The sequence below is a fragment of the Nomascus leucogenys genome, chromosome 6 (assembly GCF_006542625.1).
Source record: "Nomascus leucogenys isolate Asia chromosome 6, Asia_NLE_v1, whole genome shotgun sequence".
Classification (NCBI taxonomy): domain Eukaryota; kingdom Metazoa; phylum Chordata; class Mammalia; order Primates; family Hylobatidae; genus Nomascus; species Nomascus leucogenys.
In genome coordinates this window covers 118,282,629-118,305,021 of record NC_044386.1, presented here as the reverse complement: position 1 = coordinate 118,305,021, position 22,393 = coordinate 118,282,629, and the positions used below count along the sequence as shown (strand labels likewise).

The 22,393-nt window shown below is 37.1% G+C and overlaps 1 protein-coding gene across 8 annotated transcripts in view; it reads right to left on the bottom strand.

Moving 5' to 3' along the window:
• Positions 1–22,393, bottom strand: part of MEF2A (myocyte enhancer factor 2A) — a 121,018-nt gene that overhangs the window by 86,990 nt on the left and 11,635 nt on the right. The window lies entirely within an intron of this gene.

Below are 22,393 nucleotides of genomic sequence, written 5' to 3'. Positions count from 1 at the left end.
TGCAAATGAGTTTGCATAATTCCAAACTAGAAAGTTCATTTATCTGAATTAAATTTATGGTTCAGGAAAGGCTTCCCTGAGCATGTGTCTCACACTCAAACTCGAGTATGAGATATACACATTAGGCAGGGAGAACAACATGTGCAAAAGGCCCATGACAAAAGGGAACAGAAAACATTAGAGGAACTGAAAGAGGGCTAGTCACTGGTGGGACCTAATCAAACACTCTGTGTTGTAGAATATTTCTTTTAACAGATCACACTGTATCCAATTCCCAATATAAACACTTGTAGTGTAGTAGGCAGGAGAAATGTTAATACATTTTACTGCAGAGAGAGTATTGCTAAGGCATGCAAGATATTTTAATGGCTGTAAGATGGATACACTGTACTACCTTATATCACCTAAAAAGTTCTGAATTCTAGAACATATTTGGGCATTTTTTGCTTTTGACAATGGTGGAGTAGTTTGCTTCAAACCAAACTTCTTTTGAGAACAACTAGAAAAGAAAAACACAAGATAATCTGTTTTATATCACTAGAGAACTTTCAAAACTAGATAATCTGCAGGGTGGAGATCTGGAAGAAATAGGTGAGACCAGTCTCTGGACTCATCTGCCTGTAGATTCCAAAACTACTGCCTGAGAGACTGAGAAAGTTAACAGAGCTTTCAAGAGACCTGTGGGTGGACATACAAAACGTAGATTTAGGGCCTGCCAAAGAGGAATAGCCCTAGTAAACACATCAGGCATATGGACAGACTCCAAAGAACTATACTCTAGGTATAAAGGTAAACTAGAAACAGACTAGCCCACAAAGGAAGAGAAGCACAGCTTTAAATCATCTCAATCCCTAATTAGATTAAGGCAATCTGGGCTAACTACTCTTATTAGCCTAGCTGCATACCAGTAGCAAAAGTAATTCTCAGCAGAAAGATAACATCATCTAGAAATTCACATTTTTTCATGATTCATATAAATGTCTGGAAATCAAAATATAACCAGTCAAAACCCGACTGAAACCAAGAGTTTTAAAATGGCAATAGAAACAGATTCACAGTAGATCCAGATAATGATGTTATCAGAAAAAAAGTTTAAAACAAGTTAAATGTTCAAGGAATTAAAAAGTAAAATGAAGAATTTTCATAAACAAAAAGTGGAAAACATGAAATCAAAAAATACAATTTTTAAAAAGAAGTGATGGATGGTTTTAATAATCCTTTAGACACAGCTGAAGAAAGAATCAACCCAGAAGATGGGAAACAATAAAACACCTAGACTGAAGCACAAAAAGAGAATGAGAAATACAGAAAAGACTGAGAAATTACAGCACACGGAAAACAGATACAAAATACATGTAACTGGAGTCTCAGAGGGGAGGAGAAAACATATAGGCAAGAAAAAATATCTGAAGACATAATAGCCAAGAACTTTCAAAACTGACCAATGAGACATCAAGCCACAGATTCAAGAAGGTCTGTCAATCCTCAAGCAAAATAAATACAAAGAAAACCACATTTAGGCACATCAAAGGGGAGAGAAGGGGAGAAGGAAAGAAAGAGGGGAGGGAGAAGAGAGGGACGAGGACAAGAGTGGGGGAGGGAGAAGGAGGTCCCCCACCCCAAAGAGAGATTTTTTTTTTTTTTTTTTTTGAGACAGAGACTTGCTCTGTCACCCAGGCTGGAGTGCAGTGGCACGATCTCGGCTCACTGCAACTTCCGCTTCCAGGGTTCAAGCGATTCTCCTGCCTCAGCCTCCCAGTAGCTCAGACTACAGGCACACGCCACCACGCCTGGCTAATTTTTTGTATTTTTAGTAGAGACAGGGTTTCACTGTGTTAGCCAGTATGGGATACGATGAAGTTTCTCTTCAAATAACACGATCAATCTTTTATTTTTTAATTCACAGTACCCCCCCCACCCCACCCCCGCCTTTTTCCCTTTTTCCTTTTTTCTCCTTTTGCCTTTGTTAGATGCCCAGGCACGCCACAGTACCAGGCTGTATCAGTACCAGCTCACATTCCTTTCCTTATTTGGAAAGAGGACTAACTTTCTAGCTCATTACAGATACCCCTTCCCCTTTCCTCTCCGCTTTCTTTTACACGCCCACCTTATCAAAAAAAAAAAATCAAATGTTTAGCCAACCGGGATTAGTTTAGATTGTAAGACCCGACCCCAGACAATGGGGAAAGGGTACAGGGGCAGGACTTGCGTCAGGAATAAAGGCTCTCGTGCCCCTTTGTTCAGGTGTGCTCTCAAGGGGACTGGCCACTGAGGCACCCCTCTGTGCAGAAGTAAATTGCTTTGCTAAGAATCCTTTGTTCGAGTGTTCAATTTCCTCAGGATTTTGAGTGTTATTCCTAACACCAGGATGGTCTCGATCTCCTGACCTCATGATCCACCCGCCTCCGCCTCCCAAAGTGTTGGGATTACAGGCGTGAGCCACCGCATCCAGCCAGACAGAGAGATCTTAAAAGCAGCCAGAAAAATTTTAAAAGATTAACTTCAAGAAGCAACAATAAGAGTTCTAGCTAGCTGACTTTTCCCAAATAATAAAAGCCAGAAGACAGTGAAATGGTATCTTCAAAGTGCTGGTGGGGAAATGCCAAACCAAAATTTTGTATCTGACAAAAAAAAAAAATCCTTCTGAAATGAAGGCAAAATAGAGAGGCAACTTTAAGGCAAACAAACAGTTTGTTATCAGGAAAAATTGAAGGGACTTTTTCAAGTAGAAAGAAAAAAGAACCCTAAATACAGCTTGGATATGCACAAAAGATGAAGGGCAATGAACAGGGTTGAGAGGGTTCAGTGAGTAACTCTAAAGGAGTAAAGGAATACTGACTAAACAGTAACACTTCGTGGGATTTCAAATGTTACAATACATAAGCAGGGTTAAGCCAGTAACTCCAAAGGAATAAAAGAATACTGACTAAACAATAATATTTTGTGGGATTTCAAATGTTACAATACATAACAGTAATAGTACATAATAGGGGAGGATAGCAAAATGAAATAAAAGTGTCCTAAAATCCTTTCATTGATTAGGAAGTGGAAAAAATGCTCATTTACTTTAGACCTCAATAAGTCAAGGATGCATGTGGTAATCTCTTGGGTAACTATGGCAAGAACAGTAAAAGTACAAATAGCTAAGAGGGGGAAAAACGGATTAACAAATAACCCAAAAGAAGGTAAGAAAGGAAAGACAAATAGCAGAGAGATGACAGATTTAATCCAAATATGTAAGTAATTACATTAAATAGGATTAAACTAAACCTCAGTTTTTAAAAGAAGATAATAGAAGTGGATTAAAAAAAACAAACCCCAATTATATGATGATTACAGAGGACACATCTTAAATATGGGGATACAGAAAAAAAGTAAAAGCATAGTGAAAGATACACCATGTAAAACACAAACCAAAAGAAAGTTGTGCGGCTATCATAGTAAACTTGAATACAGGAGGCAGACACTAGATACACATACATGGATTGCATGGATAGATATAGAAGGATACTTCAAAACAATAAACGTTCAATTCACCAGGAAGACACATCAATTCTAAATCTGAGTGTACCTAACAACACTTACAGTTAGGAATTTGCTCCTGAAAATCAGATATTCTGTGCAAAAACCATAACCAGAAATCTATTTCCCATTATTTCAAGTAGGGAAAAATTATAATATGTTGCACATCAACCATAATCCCCAATCATTTCTCTTTTAAAATTCAACACACAAAAAAATCCCCTTTTATAGTAAATTACCATGGCTAAGGGATGTAAAATGCTTACTACATGACTTCATATGCAGTTACTTTCTCACTGGCTTTTTTTCCTTCTCCACAATTTAACACTTCCTCAACTTTTTTGTGCATTCTACAAATCTAAGCAAAAATAAGGGCTAAATATGAAAGGCAATTAGAAAAATGTTTAGCACAAACACACATGGAAGACAATGAATGGCTCAAAGCCTTCTAATATTGTAATGTCTTGCTTATTGCCAGCAACATCAGAGATGCACATTCCCTTTACATGCTTCAAAATGCCTAAATGTAATTCTAATATTCTACAAACTATACTTGGAATATAATTTGTGACTTTTCACATATACCAGTTTGTTAGACTACTGAGTTTTGCGATGTAAAAATACACTTTTCCTAAATAAACTTCAGCTAAGAAACAGGGTATGCCTATATATAAAGCCAAGACCAAAAAAACTAAGTCAAGTCTACAATTATAGCAAGTAATTTTTTTTTTTTTTTTTTTTTTTTTTTTTTTTTGAGATAGAGTCTCACTCTGTCGCCCAGGCTGGAGTGCAGTGGCATGATCTCGGCTCACTGCAACCTCTATCTCCTGGGTTCAAGTGATTCTCCTGCCTCAGCCTCCCAAGTACCTGAGACTATAGGCAACCACCATCATGTTGAGCTAATTTTGAATTTTTAGTAGAGGCGGGTTCACCATGTTGGCCAGGCTGATCTCAAACTCCCACTTTTTCACTGGCCCTAACCCACTTCGTGTTCCTTACTATCCCCCTTATCCAGTTAAATTTTCACACCCTCACCTCCTTTTGGCTCCAACCCCTTGCCTCCATTTCGCTGCAAAATCTGACCCCTGAAGACCAGCTTCCATGTAGCTAAATATGACTAGATGAAAAAAATTAGCATGCCAATCAAGCCAATTAATCTCACTTTAAGTTCATGAAGGTCATGAGCCTTAAATCTCAAATATTCCCTTCATATTACAATCTTCCATTTCCAGAAACCTTCCATTTCCCAATTCCTTGTTGATTATTTTATGCCATATTCTCTCATACATCTCCAACATGAATCAGTCATCTTCACTCTCGGTTAGATGACTTTGCTTGTCTTGATCCTGAGAGAAATTTAAAATGTAGAAAATAATAAGCAAACCTATATTTGCAAAATTTCAGAAGTTTCAACTTTATAAAGATGTTAATTCTCCCCAAATTCATGTACAGACTGAAAGCAAACCCTATCAACACATCAGTGGGTTCTCTCTTATTGTATGTGGAAATTGATAAGCTGATTCTAAAAATTCATTTGGAAATACAAAGGTGAAAGAATAGCCAAGAAAACCTTGAACGATAAAGCTAAAAGACACACATACTATATAAAGCCATAAAAATTAAGATGCTGTGATTTTCCCCCAAAGGAAAACTCAAAGCTAGCAGAAAGCAAGAAATAACAAATTTGAGAGCAGAGATAAATGAAATAGATAACAGAAAAACAACAGAAAAAAAAATCAACAAAGACAAAAGTTGATTCTTCAAAACGATTAACAATTGACAAATCTTTAGCTAGACTGACTAGGAAGAAAAAGAGAAGACTCAAAATTACTAAAATCAGAAATGAAAGTGGGGGCATTACAACTTACTCTATAGAAATAAATGAGACTGTAAGAGAGTACTATAAACAGCTATATACCAACAACTGGGATAACCTAGATAAAATGGACAAATTCCTAGAAACACAAAAGGTTTCTAGAACTACTGAGACTGAATAGCAAAGAAATAAAAAAGAGCTGAATAGAGCAATAACTAGTAAGGAGATTGAATGGGTAATTAAAAACCTCCTGACAAAGAAAAGCTTTAGACTCAATGGCTTCATTGATGAATTCTACCAAACAATTAAAGAACTAACATCAATCCTCCTCAAACTCTTCCAAAAAACTGAAGAGGGAAGAACATCTTCTAACTCATTCTATGAGGTCAATATTGCCCTAATACCAAAATCAAAGATACAACAAGAAAACTATAGACCAATATACCCTATGAATAGACACAAAAACCCTCAATAGAATACTAGCAAACTGAATTCTAACAAATATTAAAAGGATTGTAATGGTGATCAAGTGGGATTTATTCCTGCAACGCAACGATGTTTCAACATACTAAAACCAATGTGACATGCCACATAAGAGAATAAAGGGGGAAAAAAAACATGATCATCTAAATTAGTACTGAAAAAGGATTTCACAAAATACAACACCCTTTTATGATAAAAACACTCAACCAAACTAGGAAAAGAAGGAAACTACTTCATCATAATAAATACTATATATAAAAATTCCACAGTTAACATCATATTCAATGATCAAAGACTGAAAGCCTTTCCTCTAAGATCAGGGATGAGATATGGATGACCACTTTCACCACTTCTATTCAACACTGTAATGGAAGTTCTAGCTAGAGCAATTAGACAAGAAAAAGAAATAAAGGCATCCAAATTAGAAAAAAGAAGTATAAATATCTCTGTTTTAAGATGACATGATGTCTTTTGTCCCCTAGAATCCTTTCATGAGCAAGCATGATCTTATACGTAGAAAACTCTTAAAGATTCTACAAAAAAAGGTAGAACTAATAAATTTAGTAAAGTAGCAAAATACAAAATCAACACACAAACCAGGTGCAGTTCTACATATTAACAATGAACAATATGAAACAAGAAAATTCAATTTACGATGAAATCAAAGAGAATACAGATGCTACTTGACTTATGACAGGCTTAAATCCCTATAAACCCACCACAAATTGAAAATATCCTAAGTCAAAAATGCATTTAATACACCTAACCTACCAAACATCATAGCTTAGCCTATGCTATCTTAAACGTGCTCAGAACACTTACATTAGTCAAGTTGAGCAAAACCATCGAATACAAAGCTATTTTAAAATAAAGTGCTGACTATCTCATGTAATTAATTCAATACTGTACTGAAGTATGGTTTCTACTGAATGCATATTGCTTTCACAACACTGTAAAGTCGAAAAATCGTAAGTCAAACCACTGTAAGTTGGGTATCATCTGAACTTAGAAAATGAAACAAGGAGGTGAAGGTGAAAAGCTTCCACATTAAAACTAAAAAACACCGATGGAAGAATAAAGGCATAAAGAAATGGAAAGATGTCTTATATTCATAGATTGCAAGATCATGTTATTAAGATATCAATACTGCCCAAAGGGATCTACAAACTCAATGCAATCTCTATTAAATCCCAATGATATTTTTGCAGAAACAGAAAAGGTCACCCTAAAACTCATATGAAATCTCAAGGGACTCCAAATAGCCAAAATAATCTTGAAAAAGAACAAAGTTGAAGGACTCAGACCTGATTTCAAAATTTACTATAATGCTACAGTAATCAAAACCGTGTGGTACTGGCATAAAGACAGACATAAAGACAGTGGAATAGAATAGAGAACCCGGAAATAAACCCTCACATATGGTCAAATGATTTTCAAAAAGGATGCTAAGACCATTCAATGGGGGACAGTCTTTCAACAAATGGTGCTGGTAAAATGGGATATCTACCTGGTAAAGAATAAAGTTGGATGTTTATCTAACACCATATACAAAAATTAAATCAAAATGGATCAAAGATTTAAACCCAACTGCTAAAACTATAAACTCTTAGAAAGAAAACATACAGCAAAAGCTTCAAGATGTTGGATTTGGCAATAATTTCTTAGTCACAACACCAAAAGCACAATCAACAACAAAAAAATAAACTAGATTTTATCAAAATTAAAAACTTCTGTGCATCAAAGCACACTATCAACAGAGTAAAACAGCAACCCCAAATGAAAGATAGTAATTGCAGATCATGGCCGGATGCGGTGGCTCATGCCTGTAATCCCAGCACTTTGGGAGGTCAAGGTGGGTGGATCACCTGAAGTCAGGAGTTCAAGACCAGCCTGACCAACATAGTGAAACCCCATCTCTATTATATACAAAAAATTAGGTGGGTTGGTGGCGCATGCCTGTAATCCCAGCTACTTGGGAGGCTGAGGCAGTAGAATCACTTGAACCTGGGAAGCGGAGGTTGCAGTGAGCCATGATCGCACCATTGCACTCCAGCCTGGCAACAAGGGCGAAACTCCGTCTCAATTAAAAAAAAAAAAAAAGGCAGATCATATATTTGACACAAGATTAATAACCGGAATATATTTAAAAACTCAAAAGCAACAAAAACATAACCCAATTTAAAAATGGGCAAAGGACTTGAATAGACATTTCACCAAAGAAGATAAACCAACGTTCAGTAAGCATATGAAAAGATGCTCAACATCACTAATCATTAGGAAATGCAAGTCAAAACCACAATGAAATGCCATTTCACATCCATTCGAATGGCTATTAAGAAACGAACAGCAAGCACTAGCATGGGTGTGGAAAACTGGAACACTTGTGCACTGTTCTTGGGAATGTAAAATAGTACAGCTGCTATGGAAAACAGTACAGCGTTTGCTCAGAAAAATAAATATAGAATTGCCATCTGATCCAAGAATTCCACTTTTAGACATATAATCAAAAAAACTTAAAGCAGGAACTCAGATATCTGTACACCAATGTTCATAGAAGCATTATTCACAATAGTCAAAAGGTGGAAGCAACCTGAATGTCCACCTGTGGGAGAAGAAACAAAAGGTGGTACATAATACAATGGAATATTATTCAGCATTAAAAAAGAAGGAAATCCTGTCACATGCTACGACAGAGATGAACCTTGAAGACATTAGGTAAGGGAAATAAACTAATCACAAAAGGACCAATCTACCAATGAGTCCATTGGTACGAAGTACCGAAAGTAGTCAAATTCAGAGACATAAAGTAGAATGGTAGTTAGTTGCTAGGGGTTGCAGGGAGGGTCAAGAGTAGGGTGTCACTGTGTCATGAGTACAGAGTTTCAGCTTGAGAAGATGAAAACATCCTGGCCCGGCGCGGTGGCTCACGCCTGTAATCCCAACACTCTGGGAGGCCAAGGTGGGTGGATCATGAGGTCAGGAGATCGAGACCATCCTGGCTAACATGGTGAAATCCCGTCTCCACTAAAAATACAAAAAAAAATTAGCCGGGCGTGGTGGCGGCGCCTGTAGTCCCAGCTACTAAGGAGGCTGAGGCAGGAGAATGGTGTGAACCCGGGAGGCGGAGCTTGCAGTGAGCCGAGATCACACCACTGCACTCCAGCCTGGGCAACAGAGCGAGACTCCGTCTCAAAAAAGAAAACGTCCTAAAGAAGGACGGTGGTGATGGCTGTACAGCAATGTGTATGTATTTAATGCCATTAACCTATATAATTTAAAAGGGTTAAAGCAGTAAATTCTATGTTAAGTATGTTTTACAAATTTCAAACAATTTCAAAAAATTTACATACAATTTCAAAATATTCAAATACTGAAAAAAATGCATCTATCTTTCAAATAATTCCAGGAGTCAGATTTTATTAATTCAAGCTAACCACTAACTTTTTAAATCATGCAAGTACTGATTTTTTCAATATGGTAAAGCTAAAGGAGTTTTACTCAAAATGGCAACATTTAAAATCTACCTTTAGAAAACAGATGGGCATTTCTCACATAAACTAATATTATCTTTTCCTAGGAGGGAAAAAAGAATCTCTCTAATTAAATCCCAAGTCCTATATCTGTTATTCAGGCAACAGGAATGCAGGAAAAAATTACTTTAAACTGAATACTCAGGTAACTGAAAAAAATCTGTCATGTTTTTAAAAAATCAGGAACCAGATTTTTAAAAACATTCCCAATATGGGCTCTACTGTCTTAATTTAAAAGATATCATAGAATCTAGCACTCATATTCAGACCAGTTTAGTACTAATACTGATCACAAATGTTCACAGTCTTTTAAACTCAATTTTGTTTACCATTTTAAAGAAACCTGTTGCTTAAGTAAATAAATATTTTAAGAGCATGGACTTTAAACAGGGGGTAAACTTTACTTTTTAAACTGAGTCCTTATTAACACCAATCATTGAGTTCATCAGAACACCCCATTTTGATGACTCTGGCCAATCAACTACACATTAAAAACTTTTTTAAACTAGCAAATGATTTTTGGAATAAAAATGATTATGTACAATCAACAACTGAACTCTTTTAAGAAATAAACAGGCATCTCTATCAAAAAATCTTTAAGGATCTATTATTTTTTTAAAAGAGTGGAACTTAAGGATTTAATTTTGGACATACTAAACTTGAGATAGTCATGGACAAGTGAAAATGTCAAATAGCAAACTAGACGTAAGACTCATACATCAGGGCTAAAAATAAGCACTGGGAGTCTTGGGCATATAGACAATATTAAAGGGACAAAATGTAAAATGGAAACAGCAAACTCAGCCCCAAGGAACAGAAACACTGCTGTTGCAAATGAATGGCTCCCAAATCATCCTGTAGATGTCAAGTTTTTAAACAGTTTGGGCAACGTTTAAAAACTTAATATTTCAAAAATAAATGAATTTCAGCTTCCCCTGAAAAATCCATTCTACTTTCAAGAAATTAGTCTAAGGAAAAAAATAATGAGAAAAATATACAAATAAGGATGTTCATCCCAACACAATCAAAAGAGTGAATACATGGCAGGGGAATAATATAGAAGCCTACAGAGGTGGCCTGTCCATACAATACTGTAACCATTAAAAAGGCTGAACACTGTACAATAAATGTTCACAATGTATTGTTGTGGGTAGGAAAAATGTAATTCTAGTTTTATTTTTAAATATTCTGTAGATAGACATTGGTAAGGTTGGCCGGGTGCAGTGGCTCACGCCTGTAATCCCAGCGCTTTGGGAGGCCGAGGAGGGTAGATTACCTGAGGTCTGGAGTTCGAGACCAGCCTGGCCAACATGGTGAAACTCCATCTCTACTAAAAATATAAACATCAGCCGTGCATGGTGGCAGGCACCTGTAATCCCAGCTACTCGGGAGGCTGAGGTATGAGAATCACCTGAACCTGGAGGCGGAGGTTGCAGTGAACCGAGATCACACCACTGCACTTCAGCCTGGGGGATACAGTGAGACTCAGTCTCCCAAAAAAAAAAAGATGTTTGTGAGGTTACACAGAAAGGGGAATATTTACACATTGTTGGTGAGAATGTAAATTAGTTTAGCCACTGTGGAAAGCAGTTTGGAGACTTCTCAAAGAACTTAAAACAGAACTACCATTTGACCCAGCAATTCCATTATTGGGTATATACCCAAAGGAAAATCAACTAATCTACCAAAAAGACACATGTACGTTTTATCATAACACTATTCACGATAGCAAAGACACAGAATCAACCTAGATATCCATCAACAGTAGAATGGATAAAGAAAATGTGATGCATATACACCATGAAACACTACACAGTCATAAAAAGAACAAAATCATGTCCTTTGCAGCAACATGGAGGCAGCTGGAAGTCATCATCCTAAGTGAATTAACACAGGAACAGAAAACCAAATACCACATGTTCTCATTTATAAGTGAGAGCTAAACACTGAGTGTATACAGACACAAAGTTGAGAACAACAAACACTGGAGACTACTAGAGGGAGGAGCATAAGAGGTGGGTGAAGACTGAAAAACTATCACCTACTGTGCTGATTATTTGGGTGACATGAATATTCACACACAAAACCCCAGTGACACGCAATTTACTCATGTAACAAACATACACACATACCCCGAACCAAAAATAAAAGTCAAAGAAAAAAATTCTGTAGATATTGTGTTCACAGATAAAAGACTAGCAGCATATACTCAAGTTATTTAAAATAATAACTTAAAGGCAATTTAAAAAATTAGTTTCGTTTTTTCTAAAATACACACCATTGTTGTGGTAAGAAAAGAAGTTACTACAAAACAAGAACTAATGGATGCTTTTAAAATTAAGAAGAAAAAAATCCTGAATGCCAGAAAACATTCAAGGATTAACTTTAAACATTACTGAAATGTTGCTTCTACTTTACTATCTTGTGCAATTTCCAGTTACTCTTTCTTCACAACCTGACTGAGGTTTACTGCAAGCCAAGTGAGAAAACCTGGATCCCAGACCCAAACCTGTCCCTAAACTAGTTGTATAACCTTTGGTACCTGACAATTTCTAAGTAAAAGTGACTTTTTATAACAGGAAAATCCAATTACATGCATTATACGTACCACATGAGACCAGAATAAAGTACCATACAATTGCAAATATTTTGAGGAAAGGGGTCCAAAAGACAGTATTACTGCAATACTAACACACACATTTTCAATCATGGTATAGAACACATTAACATTTATGATGTTAATATTTATGATCTGAAAACAAAATGAGTAATCAGTTGGCTGAATGGAGAAATAAAGGTTTTCTAGGGCCCTGCTGCATAGTAACAACAGCAATACACTTTACACATAACTTTTTAAATTCTTACAACCTCTTTGTAAGACAGGCATTATTATTATTCCCATTTTAAATCTGAAAAATAACTGAAGCCTAGGCAGTAAATATCACCCCGCCAAGGTCGCAGATGCTAAATACTGGAGCCAAGACAACTCAGGTCTGTGTTACTCCAGAAGAGCACTCCAACCGCTGTATTCTGCTGCCTTCATGAGGGGGTGGGAAGCTGAAGCCCTGCCTCGGTTTTCGAAGCAGCTAGTCTGAGGCGCAATGCACCAGCCTTGCCCAGGGACCGTAGATCCAGGGCTCTCCCCAAGGTAAGGAGTCTGGCTGCTACTTGCCCAGCCCTACCACAGAAATCCTCATCTCACTGCTGCCAAAGGAGTGTTGACTGCAAACCCTAGCGACATAAAGAAACCCACCACCGCTCTCACAGCCTGGTTCTTTCCCTCTTCCCCCTTCCATCCTCAATGGCCATGCCAGAGGTATTACAATCTTTCAAGCTTCAAGTGCTGCCACCTCCTACTTGCTCATATTTGGAATGCAGATCTTCCTAGATCCAGTATACCTATTCTTTCACAATTTAAATTTCACACATGCCTTAAAATATAAAGCTTGTCTTTAGCAAGTATACTCGTATGTGCAACCATTTACAAAAACTTTTTATTTTACTTTTTAACTTACAACTTTTAAACTTTAACTTTGTATTTTAAAAATAATTTCAAACTTAGTGAAAAGTTACAAGAACAGTATAGAGAATGCGTGCCTATTACCTAGATTCACCAGTTTTTAACATTTTTCATTAACTTTCATTCTCTCTCTTCTCACTCTCATGGATATGTTCATGCATATATGTACTACACATCTATATAAACATAGATAAATAAATGTATTATTCTGAACCGCTTGTGGGTAAGTTGCAAATATCACGCCCTTTACACCTCAATATTTAAAGTCGAAATTTCCTAAGAAGAATATTCTCTAATATAAAGATAACCACAGCACAGTTATCAAATTCAAAAAATATAACATTGCTGCATTACTTTAAAGCGCAGGCCATAACTGCAATTTTGTAACTTATCCCAGTAACGTTCTTTAGGGCTTTTTTTTTTTTTTAAGACAGAGTCTCGCTGTCGCCCAGGCTGGAGTGCAGTGGCGCAATCTCGGCTCACTTCAGGCTCCACCTCCCGGGTTCACACCATTCTTCTGCGTCAGCCTCCTCAGTAGCTGGGACTACAGGCGCCCGCCACCACGCCCGGCTAATTTTTTGTATTTTTAGTAGAGACGGGGTTTCACCGTGTTAGCCAGGATGGTCTCGATCTCCTGACCTCGTGATCCACCTGCCTCGGCCTCCCAAAGTGCTGGGATTACAGGCGTGAGCCACCGCGCCCGGCCTTTTAGGGCGTTTTTTACCCTCTTCAGCAACAGGATCAATTCGGCATCATATATCACATTTAGTTGTCAGTCTCTTTAGTCTCCTGTAATCTAGAGCAGTTTCTTGGCCTTTCTCTTTCGTGACACTGACATTTTCAAGAATATAAGCCAGTCATTATACAGAATATTCCTCAGTTTAGGATTGTTCCAACCAAAATACTACACAAGTGATTCTCGATCCTTCTTAGGGTAACATAGCTCTAACATTCCATGGTTCTAATATCTATAAAGCACTTCTAAAAATGTAATATGTAATATTAATTGAAGATTATAATTTCTGCTAAGCAAAGATTAGTATGTTTTACAACTCAAGGGACATCACAGTAAGTGCAATGGATTTACTGACAGGATGCTTTATTGTCTGTGGGGCTTCTGACTACAGAGAGAAATACTGATTTTCTGTGCTTTTTTAAAGTTCGTTTCATTAAATGTTTACATGTAATTTACAAATAAACACTGTTAGGTATCTAGGCAACAATTCATATTCCTTTGGGTTCAACTATGAGAATAAAAGATGAAACAGAAAATACACTAGAATCATTAGAAACAATTCAGAGCAAAGAAGCCTATGACTACTGCTTCTTCTCCCCACAGGCAGAAACACAGTTTATGTCAACCACACACTGCTTAGAGACTACGCTAATAGTTACGGGCAATTTAACAAAAAAAATTTAGAATGAAAGAGTAGAAGAAAATGAAAACAACAAAGGAAAGATGAAAGAGGGACTGGAGTTAACCAACCCTGGAACCACCCTACTGTACTTCTCATTATATGAGATGATAAAATCTTTCCTGTTTTGATTAGCCTCTCTGTTGCTTGCAGCAGAAAGTATCCTGATACATACATGCTGATAATTTAAGAGCTGATTATAATCTGTTTCCAAAAGGACAAGGAGATTATAGATCATTCAAAAATGTTTTAGGTAGGTCACTTTCATGTCAAATCATAAATAGTCTTTCTCTGCTCTGTCATTTCATCTTTTATTTTCTATTCTAGCCATAAAAACTGTACTAGTAACATATCTAAAGTGTCAAGAAGACCAAAATCATCTAAGTCAAAATGCCAGATGATACAGAAAGCTAGAAATAGAACGCAAAGATACCTTACAAATAAATACAGACCATACCAAAAAAAAAAAAAACCAAACACATATATGGCCTTAAAAATGAAACTTCTCACACAGTTCTGAAGTTGACTGTTTCTGATATCCTATAGGTAACTCAGTATGGCAGTCTTTATAAGAAAAGATGATGTGTGAGGTAAGTCCTCAAAAACTGCTGAACAGCAGTGCTGGGTGACAGAAGATAGCATTCAAAGAAGAGCAAGCAATTCTTGTAAGATACAGAGATCATAACCACAGGAAAAAAGACAAATAAATGACTGTAACAAAGACAAGGCAGGAGACAGTGGAAGAGTAGCTTGTTGATTTGGCTTCCTAAAATCAAAAGCACCTTATAAGACTGCTTCAAAATTCTCTCACATCCAGCCAACCAATCAAAATCCAATTATCTGTTTCAGACAGGTTCTGCTAGCATCAGGAGATAGGCTTTTTCATACTGTAATAAGAAGCCCCATGGCCACAGCTCTCAATGGTGTACCCATCGACCGAAAGAAAACCAAATATAACATTACTTTACAGGTATTTGGTACCCAAAAGATGTCCCTCATCATCGACTGTCAGTAAAAAGGTGGAAGGCACATGATAGGTGATATATATATATATATATATATTTTAGTATATACCTAAGACTAAATCTCTCTGCAAAGGGCTTACTGAAAACAGAGTATTCCAAAAACCAGATCCCAAAGGAGCTACACTGTTAATACTATGCTTAATTGCCTCTCATTAATTTTTAGTAGGCAGTAGAAAGTACTGGTAAGATGAGTCTTAACTCTGATGCTAAAAGAAGCCAATATTTAAGATGCATTATAATATATTACCTCATTGACTTAATTTCCGTTTGTCTTCTCAAAACTAAGGAAGAAACAGAAGAAATTTTAAAGGACAGAGTGAATACAGCAAGATCAAGCTGCAGTCCTATACAAATGCTAACAATTAACTATTGACAAAAAAAACTAGTCATCAATATTGTAATTTTGTCTAATCTATTCGCAGATATTATAAAATGGATACACATTTCCTAGAAAATATTTTCTCATTTTATCTTTTCTAAAATAATTTTAATAAAGTCTTTACTTTGTATACATGTAAAATACCTATTATTTTTAAGTATTTCAATTTTCTCAGCTGTTTGTTCTCTAAGTTCAGTCTATAATTTTAAACATTGAGATCTAATTTTTTTTAAGAACTAGTCTGACTGTGGCTTGATATATGGGAACCACTAAATCTAATTGTGCTCCCCAGCGAAATTTTCTTATTTTTAAGTCAACACAGTTTTTATTTTTAAGTAGTGTAACACAAAAGAGTCCATTTTGAATCCAAGTTCCACTAAATAGTTATTAGTGATCTTGACCAAGTCACTTACTTGCTCAGCCACAGTTTCTTCATTTTTAAAATGAGGCAAAAACCATATTTCACAGGCCATGTGAATGTTGATGTAAATAAGAGACTGTATCAAATCACGTATAGTACAACGTGTAGCATACACAGGTCTTCCATAAAAGTTCAATAATCAATGGTTTCTCAGTCATTCTGTTTTGGTTGGTTGGTTCAAATTTCACAGAGAAGTGGCATACGGTAGTGGTTAACAGGACAGGTTCTGCAGCATGCCCACCTGGATTCAAACCTCAGCTCCACCACTTACTACATGTGTTGCCTTGAGGAAGTTACTCAATTTCTCTAAGCTTCAGATGCCAAATCTTTAAAATACTGGACTAATAATAATGCTCATAAGCTTGTAAAGATTAAGAGATAACACATAGAAAGTATTTGGCCTAGTAATCTGCACATGTGCTCGATAATGTTGGCTATTATTATTACCATTACTTAATATTAAAAGCTGTAAAATAATGCAATAACCATTACTTACTAAAGTGATAATCATTACTTAATATTAAAAACTGTAAAATAATGAGTATAAAAATACTCACAACACATGCACTCAAGTTGCTGTTAAGTCTGCATAAAAGACAAATACCAGAAACTCAGCTTATCAGCCTACTGCAAAGGCCTCAGCCAGAGCTACATCACTAGCCTACCTGGCTATATCCAAGCACATTCTCAACTACTCAACTTAGATACCCTACAGGTATCTCAAAACCCAACATTTTCTTAAACCAAACACACCAAGCCTGTTCCTTTTCTGTACCAGCCACTGTTCACCTTTAGCCTAAGCATTGCAACAGCCCCCTAACTGGTCTCAGCAGGCACTTTCATTTCCCTCCAATGCAATTTCCTCACTTTCATTACAGCAACCTCTTAACGTGCCAATATAATCATGTCACTTATCACTGTTCTTAAAAGCCCAAGCCTTTAACATGGCCCGTAAGGCTCTGCCTTACCCTGTCACTCCTCTACTCATGGAACTCCTCATTCCATGCCACACTTCCTCCTGCCCAGCAAGCTTCTTGACACAAGCTGTTATGTACTTAGAAAGCTCCTCACTCCTGTTTCAGGGCTTTCATACACACTCCCACCTTGCTCTCTCAGTAGCTCTTACCCAAGCCCTTCTCCTCACTGACAGTCCCCCCCATCCTTTGTATCTCAGTATTACTGTTATTCCCTCAAGGACATGTTTCCTAACATCCAAACTATGTTAGGGTTTCTCATGCACTTTCCTAACAGACTGTACTTCTCTCTTACGGCATTTACCTCAACTGTAAGTACTTCCTTATACAATTAAATGTTTGATTTCTTTTCCCCCAACCAAACTGTAACCAAGGGAGTAGATCAAGTCTGTTGTATTTACTCCTGTAACCTCAGCTGCTACCATAGTTGCTTAACAAATGAAAGCAAAAGTCAAAGTATGAGATTTCACAAGCCCAGGCTGTTGGACATTCTCTAAGAACCAATTTTTTGGAGTTATAAGTTATTGTTGGGCTTGGCGCGGTGACTCACGCCTGTAATCCTAGCACTTTGGGAGGGTGAGGTGAGGGATCACTTGAGCTCAGAAGTTCAAGACCAGCCTGAACATAGTGAGACCTCATCTCCAAAAAAAAAAAGAAGTAAATCTTCACTGAATTGCAGAAGGAAAGGTAACTTAATATTTATTAAATATCTTCTACATTTATCAGTAGCTGTGTTAGACCTTAATATATATTATCTCATGTAACAGTAACAATAACCCTGTGAGGTAGACGGCATCTGTTCCACTTTCTAAATGAAGCAACTGCGAGTAAAAACAATCAGTACTCACCCAAAGTCACACTAGGAGGCAGAGTTGAAATTCTGGCTCTAATATCATGTCTTTTTCCGTAACAGTATATTATCACCACTGGAACTATTTAAATAGTGGTCAAAAACGTCACTGATGTGATAAAACCTTCAAGGAGCCATCTAACCCCAATTTCATGAGTTTATGGTACTTTTTAGTAGTAGAATATTAAAACAATTTCTACTAAGTTGTGTGTGGCTGCACAAGGGAAACTACAGCACGTGGAAGGACCACTACATTGCAATACGTTCCCCGTTAAAAGGCAATTTATCTGATGCTACAACAGGCTGTCAAAATACAAATGCCTTGAGCAGTTATCAGCTAACTTAAGAGTTCTGACCTCCTCAAAGGTCTCCATTTCCCAATCCCTCCTGCTCTGTATATCAACGCTGATAACCTTTCCCTGCCTTCCACGGATATACTGTAGTTTCAAGCATTTGCAAAGGAATTTGAACTTCTTACTTCCCACTACTACTCCTGCTTCAAGGTACCTTTAAAAAAAGAGAAATAAATGACTCCTCTCAATCTCAATTATTAAAGACTTAGAGGAATCACAATTGCTAGATTACCCACAGGGATGGCCCTAGGAGGGGTGGGTGGGGGGACTGTTAAAGTGTGTATTGTTTAGATTGAGGTTCTCTCAGTTCCTACTGCCGTTTACTATTGTTGCATAAAACAATAATAACTAAATAGTTCAATAAATGGATCAATAAAACTCACTGATCTAATGCAGTGGTTCTCAATTTAAAAGGATACCAGATTCAACTGAGGACCTAAAACATATACTCTGCATGCACAAACTTGCCCTAGCCCCACAATAAAACTATCAAATCATAATTGAGACTAATATGCAAGCAAGAGTACTTTTTAAAAGCTCCACAGATGATGATGATGTACGTCTTTAGTTCACAGCCTCTGTTTTATTATATTACAATGTTACACTCGTTATTCAAACACTGATTGGCTATGTGCAAGAGTGAAGTAGCAAAATCATACAAATGAATCAAGTCCTGATTGCATTATATCTACGCACTGCAATTTATACACACATTTATGGCCTTCATTTCCATAGAGAAATCTCTCTCTCCCGTTTCCTTGAATTACATGGCTTTCTTGGTCTTTTCCTTTTTGTTTTTTCACTTGCTAAAGAAGAATATGAGAAGAATTTTATATTCTTCACATTTCTGAAGGAAAAATACTTTCAACACACCAAAGTAGGGAGAACATACATTCTGGTTTACCTGAGACAGGTGTAATTATTAAGTAAGACCCCTCACTGTCAAAAGTATCCAGGTTTGATAGCAGTTTATTAGAAGTACACCACTGTTTTCCTTTATTTATTTTTTAAAGACAGGGTTTCCACTCAGTTACCCAGATTGGAACGCAGTAGCACAATCATAGTTCAACCTCCTAGGCTCAAGGAACCCTCTCATCTCAGCTCCTCTCCTCCACCTCTGACTCTGCTAATTTTTAAAAAAAGTTTTTTGAAGAAATGGGGTCTCACTGTGTTGTTCAGGAAGATGTCTTCAATTCTATATGATTTTTAAATTGAGTTTAAATATGGTGTGTGAATGGTATTCATATACCATAAAACTCACCTTTTAAAAGTGAATAATTCAGTGTTTTGTTTGTTTGTTTTTCTGAGACGGAGTCTCACTCTGTCATCCAGGCTGGAGTGAGCGGTGTGATCTCGGCTCACTGCAAGCTCTGCCTCCCGGGTTCATGCCATTCTCCTGCCTCAGCCTCCCGAGTAGCTGGGACTACAGGCGCCCGCCACCATGCCCAGCTAATTTTTTTTGTATTTTTTAGTAGAAACAGGGGTTCACCCTGTTAGCCAGGATAGTCTCGATCTCCTGACCTCGTGATCCACCCATCTTGGCCTCCCAACGTGCTGGGATTACAGGCGTGAGCCACCACGCCTGGCCCAGTTTTTAAAAATCGTATTCACAAAGCAGTGCAACTATTACCACTATCTAATTATAGAACATTTTTATCATCCCAAAAAGAAATTTGATACTCATTAGCAGGCATTCCCCATTCCTTCCTCTCCCTAGTCCCCAGCAAATACTAATCTACTTTCTGTCTCTATGGAATTTGCCTATTCTGGAAATACACAATTATACAATCTGTAGCTTTCTGTGTCTGGCTTCTCTCACTTAACATGTTTTCAAGGTTCATCTGGGTTATAACATTAATCAGTACTTCATCCTTTTTTGGCTGAATAATATTGTACTGTATGGATACACCACATTTCATTTACCCATTCATCAGATGATGGACATCTGAGTCGATTCCACTTTGACTATTATGAATAATGCCCCTATGAATAATGGTGCACAAGTTTTTGTGCGGACATATACTTTCAATTCTACCAGATACATTGCTAGGAGCAGAATTGCTGGGTCATATGGTAACAACATTTAACTTTTGGAGGAACTGCCAGACTACTCTCTAGGGAGTCTGAAGCATTTCACATTCCCACCAGCAAAGTATGAGGATACTAATTTCTCCACATTCTCTCCAACACTTATTTTCTGTCTTTTTTTTATTATGCCATCATGGTGGGTGTGAAGTGGTATCTTGCTGTGGTTTTATGTTGTGGTTTTAATTCCGCATTTCCCTAACAACTATAACATTAAGCATCTTTTCATGTGCCTATTGGTCATTTATTTATCTTCTTCACAGGAAATCCTCTTTGAAGTTGGGTTACTGTCTTTTCATTGTTGAGATGTAAGAGTTCATATATTCTGGATACTAATGCTTACAAATATATGATCTGTAAATACTTTCTCCCACTCATCAAGTTTTGTTTTGTTTTGTTTTTGAGACAGAGTCTCGTCTGTCACCCAGGCTGGAGTCCAGTGGCACATTCTCAGCTCACTGCAACCTCCACCTCCCAGATTCAAGTGACGCTCCTGTCTCAGCCTGCTGAGTAGCTGGGATTACAAGTCCCTGCCACCACGCCTAGCTAATTTCTGTATTTTTAGTAGGGATGGGGTTTCACCATGTTGGCCAAGTTGGTCTCGAACTCCTGACCTCAAGTGATCCACCCACCTCGGCCTCCCAAAGTGCTGGGATTATAGGCATGAGTCAACGCACCCGGCCTCATTTTCTTGAGTGTCCCTAGAAGCAAAATGTTTTTAATTTTGCTGAAGTCCAATTTACCTATTTCCTCTTTGGTTATTTCTACTTCTGATGTTATTTCTAAGAAACCATTGCCAAATTCAGGATCATGAAGACTTAGCCTGTATAGTTTTGGCTCTTACATTAAGTATTTGATCCACTTTGAGCCAATTCTTGTATATAGTGTTAGGGGTCTGAACACCATTTGTTAAAAAGGCTATTTCCCTCCATTGAACTGTCTTGGCATCATTGTAAAAAAAAAAAAAAAAAATTAATTAAAAAAAATCAATTGGCCATAAATGCATGGGTCTATTTCTAGACTCTTAATTCTGTCCCATTGATCTGTTTATCCTTATGCCAGTAACATACTGTCTAGGTTACAGTAGCTTTGTAGTAAATTCTCAAATTCAAAAGTGGGAGGCCTCCAACTTTATCCTTTTTAAAGATTGTTTTGGCATTCTAGGTATCTTCAATTTCCGTATGAATTTTAGGATCAGTTTGTCAATTTCTGGGGTGGGGGGAGGGAGACCAGCTGGACTTTGATAGGAATTGTGTTAAATATGTTGATTAATTTGGTGACTGTAATCTTAACAAGATTAAATCTGCCAATCAATAAAGATGGTACGTTTTTGCATTTATTTAGGTCTTCTTTAATTTCTGTCAATGACACTTTGTAGTTTTCAGTGTACAGGTGCTGTGTCTTTTGTGAAATTTATTCCTAAGAACTGTATTATTTTGATAATACTATAAATATAATTTTCATAATTTCATTTTTGGATTGTTCACTGCCAGTGCTCTATACGATTCTTGATTTCAAACACTTCCAGTAATATAAAAGATGGTTAATTTAAAATTTTTACTGTATTTAAATATGATACCCTGGGTCCTCTAAATAGTATCTACTAGAACGAAAAAAAATTGATCTAAGTAAGAAACCCAAGTGGCTGTCTACTTTGCTAAAAGATCGTGAAAAACCAGAATCAAGAAATGCCAATTAGTTTTAATCCCAATTTTAATATGAGACAAGGCAATTACATTCCACACACAAAAATGATGCCATATATTTTCTTATAAAATATATAAATAAAAACCCACTCATACTGTATACTCTCTTTGTCAAGCTTGAGGAGAATTATCCTATAATTTGTAACACAATGGCAGATTTTTTTTTTTTTTTTGAGACGGAGTCTCGCTCTGTCGCCCAGGCTGGAGTGCAGTCAGTGGCGCAATCTCGGCTCACCGCAAGCTCCGCCTCCCAGGTTCACGCCATTCTCCTGCCTCAGCCTCTCCGAGTAGCTAGGACTACAGGCGCCCGCCAC